The following is an 11,966-nucleotide window of genomic DNA, read 5'->3' on the forward strand; positions in this document are numbered from 1 at the left end:
ATCTTGGCATCAATGCGATTTACTAATAAAAAGAACTCTACTAACTCTTTTTCTGGATAGAATTATGACTAATATGAAAAGGTCAAATGCTTTATTAAATTACTTCCCTCCAGATGTGGGATTTGCTTTTTGACATTGCACAAATCTAGTAGCAACACTTAATTTAATGAAATCCTGAAAGTACTAAATAGACTTCATCAGAATTTTATATTTTTACATGAAATAAGCCTTAAGTAAGTATTCTTGTCCTCTGCCTACTGCTTCCTGATTTGATATGAACTGGTGACACTTTTGTGGGCAGAATAATAGGACATAAATTGATAAGATCCCATTTGATTTCCTCAATGTCTGAGTGAATACAAATAATATTGGATGAATCTATATTTTTTAACTAAAATCTACCCCCCGACATCGGGCTTAAACTCACGACCCCGAGATCAAGTGTTATACTCTCCTGGCTGAGCCCGCCAGGCACCCCAGGATGATTCTATATTACAACAAAGTTTAAAAAGCAACTTTCTAGACTGAAACAATTTTGAAGTCAATACCTTCCACACTATTAGAAATGTAAAATGTTTAATATTGAATATGCATCCCCAGAGAGTTCAATTCCTTCCTTCTAGCTGAGTATCACTGTATTAAAAAATCAACCCCCAAATAGAAGGAATTGAAAACCACATTACTTGTCCTTACAGAGAAGTATAGATCATAAAACCCAGACCAAATGAAATGGAAAAGACCTTGGGAAAGACACATGGCACCAATATTTAAATTGTCTAGGAATGGTGATAATATATTCTTCTTAAAGATCTCCAAGGAGGAAAACTTGGCAGTGTCTTTTCATGGTCTATATAGAGATTCACCACTTCAGGGTAGAACTCCTTCTTAAGCTGAAAAAAAATTTCCAAATTTTACGCTATCACAAATAAAGTTTTGGGTTTGATATATTTATACATAAAAGTTCTTTTCTGTAGTTAATTTAATTAGGGAAGTTTTCTGAAAATTAAATTGCTGGGTAGGCATTGAAAGCTTAATTGAAAATAGCCAAATATGTAAATAAAGACCAATTTACATTTCCACCAACAAGATATGAGAAAGTCCATTTCATCCTATCCTGGTCATCCAGACTGCTCCTGAGGTTAAAAAAAAAAAAAAAAAAAAGCTCTGCGTATAAGTAATCTACCAAGTCACTAGCATTTATCAGGAATTGGTGTTTTCATCTTCCTTTCTTCAGATGGTTTGGAGAGTATAAAAACTGGGAGTGTTGTTACCGAGGAGTAGCAGAAGAGCTAAAGAAGGGCAAACAGCTTACTTTGAATTCTGCATCATTTGCACCTGTGTGATGGTCCACATATTTCAATTTATTTAACAAATCTTTGTTTCTCTATTACTATGTTCTAAGCTCTGTTTTAGACTCTAGGAAGCAAAAAACAATACGCGTTGTTGTTTTCAAGAAGGTTACAGTTATAAATGAACTGTTTATCTAAATAGTATATGGCAGAAGTTAAAAATAACCTTTGTACTGATCTATGGTAAATAATTCTGGGGAAACATCTTTTAAACTCTTTCTATTGTTGATGTGATTTCAAAATCACTATTTCAACAAATATTTATTAGCACTGTCATATGCAAGGCTCTAAATTGGAAGATGAAAGGGGTATAGGAAAATATACAAGACATTAAGTGTGCCTACAGTAGGGAGACAAATCTCCTTGGGTCTCCAATGCTTCTGCATGTCTTGTGAGCAGAGGCATTGACAGATTTTGTTTTGGATCATCTTTTCAAGGATGTTTATACAGTGAACAGGCTTGGAAGGTAAAAATAATGTCTCCTTTTAGAGCAGAAGGCAGTTTCTGTAATGTCTAGTATAATAAAAAAGAACATCTCCCTCTGGAGAAAAGGAAGGCCAGGTTTGCTTGTCAAAGATTTGCTTCCCTCATCTCGGGTTTTTTGCTATAACATAAGCCTACTGTGTATGTAGCATCCACCTGGGCCACTCTGAGTCCCCGCATGGGACTTAGGATAAAGAGAACTAAAGTTCATGCTACCTGATATACTAAGAATAATTCTTAGTCTCTGATCCAGGAGTCTCCTGTCTACTGCCAACATCCATGAAGCTGTGGCAGACTAACTTGTTAGCCTTCAAGTAGGTAAATTCTTAAACCTTCACGGTTCTTGACAGTCCCATCAAAAAATGTACTATTTAATAAAAATGTAAGAAAAGCACACAGATAACCATACTGTGTTATCATTGTAATAACAGTTATCCAAAATACTATAGAAAAGAACAAAATTGATTTTGTCCAAGAGACAGTTTCATGTAGGAAGTTAAGAAAAGGAACTCATATAGTAAAAGGAAAGCATAAATTATCCTTCTATTCCTATTTCTCTGACCATTCTTTCTCAGTATCTTCTACTGGTTCCTCCTTTGTTGGGGTCACCCAAGATTCTGTCATTGTCCCACTTCTCTTTGCAATATATGTTCTTTCTTGGGAAATTCTATCCATTCATATGAGTTAGCTACCAAATATGCACGTCTGTCTCTAATTTCTTTCCAAGCTCCAGCTCCCTGTTTCCAATTGCCTACTTCACATCTGGATATTTTGCAGGTGACTCAAACTTAACGTGTCCAAAATTGAACCCTTTCTCTCTTTCCCTGATGTACTCAGTTGTCTCTTCCTCCCCATAACTGTTAATGGAATAATCATTCCCAGGGCCTCAGGCAAGAAATCCACAAAAAATTCTCATTGGTTGTCAACGTCTAGTGCGTTGGGGTCCCTGGGTAAGGGTCTACAAAATCACCAGGACACAGGGGATGCAGAGCAAAGGCAGCACTTGCAACTGCATACTGCCGTTTATTACTCACATAGCTATATACTCGCAGTGATCAGATAAACATAACAATGTATACTTAAAGTATCAAGCCAACATCCGTGAAGTGAAATATACACGAAATTCAATAAGAACAAAATACATCCTGTTTATGCTTGCAGAATAAAGAATTCTCTTAGCCATCCTTCCTTTGGAGACAACATGTTCTTTGTCTTTAGAAAGAACACTTCTAATTAGAAAAGCACACTTTAAGCTAGGCAAGAGCCACTTCCTGCTGATCCAGGCATTTAGGACTTGCAACATGAGATAAGGGGAAGAGAACATTTTCTCCTCCTGGCCTAGACCTGCCTGGCTGTCCTTAACCTCAGTGCAGTCCTCAAATGATCTGGGCCAGCAAGGGGCCTACAAGCCTACACCATCTCAATTGGTAGGTAGGCATGTCATCAGAGCAAAGAAAAGCCAATTTAATAGTATCAGCCTGAAATAAACTATGCTACTGAAGCCTGTTATGTGTTGATACTGTCAATAAAGACTTTCGACCTGGGAGTTGTCCTGTCCCTTCAAAGTGACTGCTTTATCTCTATTCCAATCTATTATTGGTTGACTTGATAGTTCAATATTATTATTTTTTTTTTAAGATTTTATTTATTTATTTGACAGAGAGATAGAGAGAGCCAGAGAGTACAAGTGGGGGGAAGGGCAGAGGGAGAGGGAGAAGCAGGCTCCTCATTGAGCCGGGAGCCCAACGAGGGGCTCGATCCCAGGACCCTAGGATCATGACCTGAGCCGAAGGCAGATGCTTAACTGACTGAGCTACCCAGGCACCCCCAGTATTATTATTCTTATTTCAAAGTTCTTGTTGGCTCCTCATATTTGTCCCTGTGCACTAACTATATGCCTAGTCAAACTGAATTGTACACAGATCACCTTGGTGTCCAATGGAATCATCATCACTTCTGGAGAGTTGCTTCACCCCATGAAGTTAATTAATAAACAAGTTCTGAGAATTTTACCTCCTTAACAAATATCTTCTATCTGTTTCCTTTTTTCTATCTCTGGGAATACTTTATCCTGGTTTAACCCTTTATCACCTACAACCAGCTTCTACTGCCTCCTACTTGTCCTGTCTCTTCAGTCTTAATCTCTTCAAATCTAGCTTGTATACTCTTTCTATTCAAATTTTCTTTTCAAAATTCATACCTGACTACAAATCCTCTGCTTAAGACCCATCCCCCAATATCAGTAGCTCCAATCACTAACACCACAGATCATTTATTATAGGTCCTTCAAGATACAGTTCAAGTTTCTTCATAGGACAGACAAACCTCTCCATGATCTGAATCCTGTCTAACTCTCCAGCCTCATCTTAGTCACTTCCTACTTTAAATCTCAAGATACAGCAAAACCAAAATGATTAAGTTCCTCCCATATAGTATGCTTCTTCTCACCTCCACACCATTTCTCATACTGTTCCTTTTCCCTAGTATTCACTTCCTAGTCCTCTCCCCATGCTCTGTCTTGACTTGGAGACAGTCTATTGCATGTTTCTCTAGTTGGTCATTTCTTCAAAGAAGTCCATGGTGTTCTCATCCAATTCTTTACTATGTAAGAGGATCCTGCCTGCACTCTCAAAATACCACTATCTCTCTCTAACCCTTAACACACTGGATTGTAATTACATGTATTTATTGTGTTCCTGGCTCCTCCACTAGAGTAAGATACTTGAGAGCAAGAACTCATCTTTCCATTCCTATTGGCTTGAACGGTATCGGGCACATAAATATTCAATAAATATTTATTGAATGAATGGGTAGATGAGTGGATAGATGAATGAAGAGTGGGAAATGAGCTATGAATATTTATATAGAAATTTAATCAAAGTACATTTAAAATTTTAATGAATGGAAAAATGGACAGACTACAGTATGGTGCTCTACTGAAGGGGCGTTAGTATGATAAACATACCAACAATAGGATAAGATCTGGCTGCTGTTCCAATAAATATTTTCTTTTTCTCCTGCTAATCTCTCTCTTTATTATTATTTTTTTTAAGTAAACTCTACCTCCAATGTGGGGCTCGAACTCAGGACCAGGAGATCAAGAGTTGCATGCTCTACCAACTGAGCCAGCCAGAGACTCTAAGCTCCTGCTAAATTAGACATATATAATGGATAAAGTAAAACATAGTTATTATTTTCAAATTGGTATCTTTAGCCTCTTTTTAAACGGTAAATGTAAAGCATTTATAACACTGAAGTATATAATGAACAGAGTTTATATTAATATTGTATACTTTGCTCTCCTTCTCCTCTTTCTTCTCTTTCTCCTTAGTGAATTCATTCCCATTTATATCAATTCAAAGAAAATGTCATAAATGATTTGTGTCCTTGGAAAAGACTGATAGTACTAAGTTGAGGTGTGACTATGAAGTATGTGATAGGGAAGGGAAAAGAAAGTACAGAGCATAGATGATACATAGTGATAAAATATTTGGAAAAGAGTATATAGGACTTCCAATTGTTGCTACAGGAGAAGTAGTGAACACAATGAAGATATTTTAATCATCTGAGATAAGTAATAGTACAAGATAAATGTATCTCAAAATAGAATGTGAAGGGGAGCTTGGGAAGGAAAGCAGAGATATTTTTCACAAGTACTGAATCAGAACCTTTGATGACACCTAGAGTTTCCACAATCTTTCTAAAGGTACCTTCTTCCACCACATTAGCTTGAATAGTTTAGAGCAAAGTGGAACTTGGTTTTTCCCTTCGCTATGACTCCCTAGGACTTATTTAAATATCATGTAATTTTGAGGGTAGATCAACTTAAGCTAGATATGTTTTATCTTTTTATATTGTTAATCTACAAATGTAGATCTGGAACAGAAGCGCAGTCTTTATATAGCATTTTAATCAAAGTACATATAAATTTTTAATGGATAGTTAGACACATAAATACTCTCCTCCTGCTTTTCTTTCTTTCTTTTTTTTGTTTTTTAAGATTTTACTTATTTATTTGAGAGAGAGCATGAGAGGGGGGAGGGTCAGAGGGAGAAGCAGACTCCCCGCTGAGCAGGGACTGGATCCTGGGACTCTGGGATCATAACTTGAGCCAAAGGCAGTCACCCATCCGACTGAGCCACTCAGGTGCCCCTCTCCTCCTGTTTCTTATCTTGACATTCAGTGGCCTCCTATGGTACTCCTATACTTTGAGAATTTTCTCTTTAAATTTGGCCTCCCCAAATATTTCCAAAGTTTTTCTTATTCTTCTGTTAATAAGCATTCTTACTGAATTTAGGAAGAATATGTTATCCAGGTTCATGCATCTCTTATTAAATAATCTTCTCCATGCATAGACTCGTATGGACTAAGCACTCAATTTTTGTCACTTCGTATTACTTCTTTAAGTATTTTTAGTTTTTGCCTAATTATGTAAAAGGACAAGATAACATAGTAGCTTTAGTTTTAAAGCAATGGAAGTGAAAATTAATACATTTCTGGAAAGTAAATTGGAAGTATGTAAAAAAAAAAAACTTTAAAAAAGTTCATACCTTTTAATACAGCAATTCCCCATATGTGAATTATATTAAGAAAGAAAGTCACAGATATGCCCAAAGATTTATTTACAAGGATAGTCATGAAGGCATTATTAATAAATGAAAAAATATAAACAATAACATGGCAAATCATGAAGAGTTGGATAAATTATGGTATGTCCATATGATGGGAAACTATCCAGTCATTTATTATTATTATTTTTTTAAGGTTTTATTTATTTATTTGACAGAGAGAGACACAGTGAGAGAGGGAACACAAGCAGGGGGAGTGGGAGAGGGAGAAGCAGGTCTTCTGCTGAGCAGGGAGCCCGATGCGGGGCTCGATTCCAGGACCCTGGGATCATGACCTGAGCTGAACGAAGGCAGACGCTTAACGACTGAGCCACCCAGGTGCCCCACTAACCAGTCATTTAAAAGTCACATTTGGAATACTTACTGACATGGGAAAACGTTCACAATATATTGTTAAGCGAGAAAGGTAGACTACAAAATGATAGGTTGATCCCAGTTAAAAAGACACACACACATACATGTATACTATAAGTAGAAGAATATACACCAAAAATGAAGAGTGATAAATAGGTAACTCAGGGTGGTGGGATTATAGGTCATATTTTTTTCTTCATTGGATTTTTCTGTATTTAAAACATTTTATAAAAAAGACATTTTTTTTTTTAAAGATTTTATTTATTTATTTATTTGAGAGAGAGAGAATGAGAGAGAGCAAGCACATGAGAGGGGGGAGGGTCAGAGGGAGAAGCAGACTCCCTGCCGAGCAGGGAGCCCGATGCGGGACTCGATCCCGGGACTCCAGGATCATGACCTGAGCCGAAGGCAGTCGCTTAACCAACTGAGCCACCCAGGCGCCCTAAAAAAGACATTTTTTAAACACCATTTGGGGGAATTTTTAAATTTGTTTCTGAGGTGGGTGAAAGACAAATTCTTTAAGAAGTAGGTTTGAGAGTGAATAGAAAATAGTTAAATGTGATCTTAAGCAATTCTAAAGAAATTATGGTGGCACGCTCTAGCCTTCACAGACCAGGAACCTGAATAATGGGAACAGTTAGTGGGGAAAAGCACATCCAGCTTGGATCAGGGTGTCAAGTTATAGGGGAGGTGCAGCATAATCACAATCTTCCTGTCTTTCTTTTTTCACTGCTTACTACAAAAGAGGGGTAAAAACCTATATGATGGTCTTTCTTTAGAAGACTTGTCAGCAGGGATCTAAAATCTCATTGTCTTTCTAGAGAGAGGCTTAAAAACGGAAGCTATCCATAACTGCCTCTGACATTGAAACTCATTTGAAACTTCAAATCACTAGAATGCCAACCACAAACTTATACATATCCTGCAAAGATTTTGGCACTGGGAAATATTTGATAATATTAATTAATTTTGGCACTAATAAAATGAAAGTTTTTCTACCTGTGCTTTGCCACATTAAATAAATTTATTAAGAAAAATCTAAATTATGTCATGAACTATAGACTCTACTAGGTGCAAAGAATCTTAGCTTGTCTACTTCATAAGTGATAAGAGCCAATTAAGCTATCTATTTCTTTAACCAATTCTTTAAATGTATCATTAAAAACAATTTATTAACATACGTAAAATGAATAGTGATTAGTTAGTAATTGTGCTTTATTTTAGTAAAGGATTTCTTGAAACTGCAGAGCTGTATAGCTAACCTATGAATCACTTAAGCACTCCTTTGGAAAGCCTTGCTCAAAATTTACAAAACCACACTAGACCCAGGACCACTACTCATTATCAGCAGCTCCTCAAACTGAGGTCTTGTGCTTGGTTGGGAGGAAAAACATCACTTACAAAGAGCTAGCTGCTTCCATAAACCCAAACTTATAACCAGTAAAACTATACACATACACACATACCCCCACGATGATTTTGGTAAATTCAATAATTAAATTATCATTTGCCTTTTCATTTGTAATTATTCTAGAATTTTAGAAGTTCCTGCTACTTCAATCATAATGTTCCCTCTTTTGGTGAACTGTAAACACCTAAAGCACAAGAAGAACTACTATTTAAAACAGTGGTTTTAACACTATAGGTTGCATATAGACTATAAAATTAGTGGGTCATGACTAATATTAAAAAAATTAAACATAAAAGAATAGATTACAAGATCAGGATGGAGTACACATTAGAAATACCAAAAAAAGTATTATTTCGTAAAACTAATTTCAGTTATATATGAATGTGTGTACTGGCTTACGATGTGATATGTATGCTTTTTAAAGATTTTATTTATTTATTTGTCAGAGAAGGAGAGAGGGAGAGAGAGGGAGAGAGTACGCATGCACAAGCAGGGGAAGTGGCAGAGGGAAAAGCAGGCTCCCCGTTGAGCAAGGAGCCCATGTGGGACTTGATCCCAGGACCCTGGGATCATGACCTGAGCTGAAAGTAGACTCTTAACCAACTGAACCACCCAGGCATCCTGAGTGTATATTTAAATGGGGATACAATATGTTGTGTATTGTTTTGAAAAGCAAACATGCCCCACGATACCCAATTTGTAACTAGGGATATTTTTGAAAGAGTTTTCCTTAACATTCCTATATTGGCACTGTAATATCTGTTATTATTTGATTATCTATTTAAGAAAGGCATATCCTACATCAAAAGCAAGAAAGGAAGAGATGAAAAGTAAATTTCTGAATATGCTTTCAAATCCTTCCTGAAAGTACCCATGTGGGATATGTTTCTTTATGGGACTTCACTTATCCATTTTCTCAATAAGCTAGATTAGATAGATAGATGAAAGAAAGATCAATTTATCTATCTATCTATCTACCTATCAACTATTGAGAGAGTGTGCCCACTAAATGCCAGGTGCTAGGGATGGAAAGATAATAAAGCAAGCCCCTCTGAGGGTAAAGTCTTAGTAAGTAAATTAACACACCATAAGCTAACAATATACGAACAGTTTTAGTAAATGTTGTAACTGATAGTCTAGAGGTACATCTCCAGTGCAGGGGCAAAAGTATAGATCTTGATCTCAACGAAATTCAAATTTTCGGGTGAATGAACAAAATCGGGAGCCAATTTGAGAGTAAACGTTGTTTTCTGGACTTGATGAATGAATAATAATTGTTTATAATCCAAGGATGCAGTGACCTATGGAGTAATCCAGAGCAAGAGGATGACTCAGCTTGTTACTCAGTTTGACAAACATTAGTTGAGTACTTTCCACGTGCCAGCCAGGGTGGTAGGAGCCAGAGAAACAAAGGTGAATAAAATACACTTTCAGTGGCCACGGTTAATTGCTGTTTAGCAGCGAAAGGTAACATAAAAACAGATCACAAACCATAGTGCAATTAGCACAATTAGAAAGGGGTATTGCCAGGTACAATGGTGATACAGGAAAAGAAGTGGTCTGAGTCTTGGAGGAGGAGACCAGCATTTCCCCAAATGCAAGTACAGGAGTCCCTGCTTCACAGAGGATACTTATAAGACCCCAGTGGGTGGTCTGAAAACCAGGGGCCATGCCGGACCCTCCAGCACTACGAAATAATGTTTTTTCCTATACGTACACACCTATAATAAAGTCTAATTTATAAATTAGGCACCGTAAGAGAGTAACAACAATAACTATAATAAAATAGAACAATTATAAAAACGTACTGTAATAAGCTATGTAAATGTAGTCTCTCTCAAAGTATTGTACTCACCTTGCTTCTTGTGAAGATGTGAGACGGTAAAATGCCTGCATAAAGAGATGAAGTGAGGTGAGAGACGCGGGCTTGAGACACAGCGACAGGCTGCGACTGACATTCCAGCCACGGGTCGGAAGGAGGATCATCTGCTTCCAGACTGCGGTTAACCGGGATACTGAAACCAGGGTAAGCAAAACCGTGGATAAGGGGGAACGACTTGTAGACGGAGTTGGAATAGAAGTTTCACAGGAAGAGAAAGGGAGAAAGGCATTCCATGCTGACAGGACGACGTCTTCAAGGGTGTGCATTAGCATGGCACCTTTGGGGAACTCCAGGAAGATACTGCTGCTAGATCCTAGGGTGTCAGAAGGTGGTCAACCGAAATGAGGCTGGGGAGGCAGACTCAGTCACATACGGGAAGAACTTCTTATATCATGCAGAAGGCTTTATATTATATTCCACAGACAAGGAGGATACAGACACCGTACAAGGTTTTAGTCAGGGAGTAACTTTTAAGTCAACTCTGGCAATGGTGTGGAAATTAACTGAAAGGGAAAAGAGTTTAGAGACCTAGAAAACCACCGGGGCTGTGAACTTTGCTATCACACTTGACTGCTAGCCTATTATGTGACCCAGGACGCGCTGATATGAGGAAAACCAAAATGTAATATTTTTATCTTTCAAAGCTGATAATACAGGCAGTTAACAAGTTATGTGTGTATAAACAATAGTTTCACAGTTGGGAAGCTGTGAAGCATCCCTCATATGAGTCCTATAGTAACTATATGCCTGATTCACCCTTGGGTTTATCAACATCCTTAGATCAGCATCTGAAGAGCCATCAGGGTCACTGTCTGGATCTGCTATGTAGCAGGGCTGGCTCGCTATGGAAGAAGTTAACTCCACAGATTCTAGATCTGGGGAGTGAGTCTCACAGCTGGGAGCAGGCGCCCGGGTTTCCCATTTGAGGAATGTTCCTTTACTCCTTGTTAATACAAACTGTTCTTCCAAAATCTAATCATTACTTCCCAGCTCCATTTGTCTCTTCATCTTTTCTCTAAAATTTGCCCCATTCAAAGCCAATACTTCTTTTATTAATAACAGTAGGTACTTCCATAGCAGTTCCTATGTGTCAGGTACTATTCTAAATGCTCCACATATATTAAATGATTAAATTTTCATATCAACCCGATAAGACAACAACTATTATTATTGTCTTATCCTATTCAAGCTGCTATAAAAGAATACCACAGACTGGGTGGCTTAAAAGCAATAAAAATTTATTTCTCGTGGTTCTGGAGGCTGCAAAGTCTTAAGATCAAGGTGCTGGCAGATTCCACGTCTAAAGAGAGCCGCTTCCTGGTTCATACCCCTAGTCCCCTCCCAAAGGCCCCGCCTCCAAATACCACCACTTTGGGGATTAGGTTTTAACATAAGAATTCGGGGGATGGGAGGGGTACATGCACCCCGATGTTTATAGCAGCAATGTCCACAATAGCCAAACTGTGGAAAGAGCCAAGATGTCCATTGACAGATGAATGGATAAAGAAGATGTGGTATATATATACAATGGAATATTATGCAGCCATCAAAAGGAATGAGATCTTGCCATTTGCAACGACGTGGATGGAACTGGAGGGTATTATGTTGAGTGAAATAAGTCAAACAGAGAAAGACATGTATCATATGATCTCACTGATATGAGGAATTCTTAATCGCAGGAAACAAACTGAGTGTTGTTGGAGTGGGGGGTGGGGTGGGAGGGATGGGGTGACTGGGTGATAGACACTGGGGAGGGTATGTGCTCTGGTAAGCGCTGTGAATTGTGCAAGACTGTTGAATCTCAGATCTGTACCTCTGAAACAAATAATGCAATATATGTTAAGAAAAAAAAAAGAAGA

This window comes from Mirounga leonina, unplaced genomic scaffold (genome assembly GCF_011800145.1).
Source record: "Mirounga leonina isolate KUSES-001 unplaced genomic scaffold, KU_Mleo_1.0 Mir_93, whole genome shotgun sequence".
NCBI classification, from domain to species: domain Eukaryota; kingdom Metazoa; phylum Chordata; class Mammalia; order Carnivora; family Phocidae; genus Mirounga; species Mirounga leonina.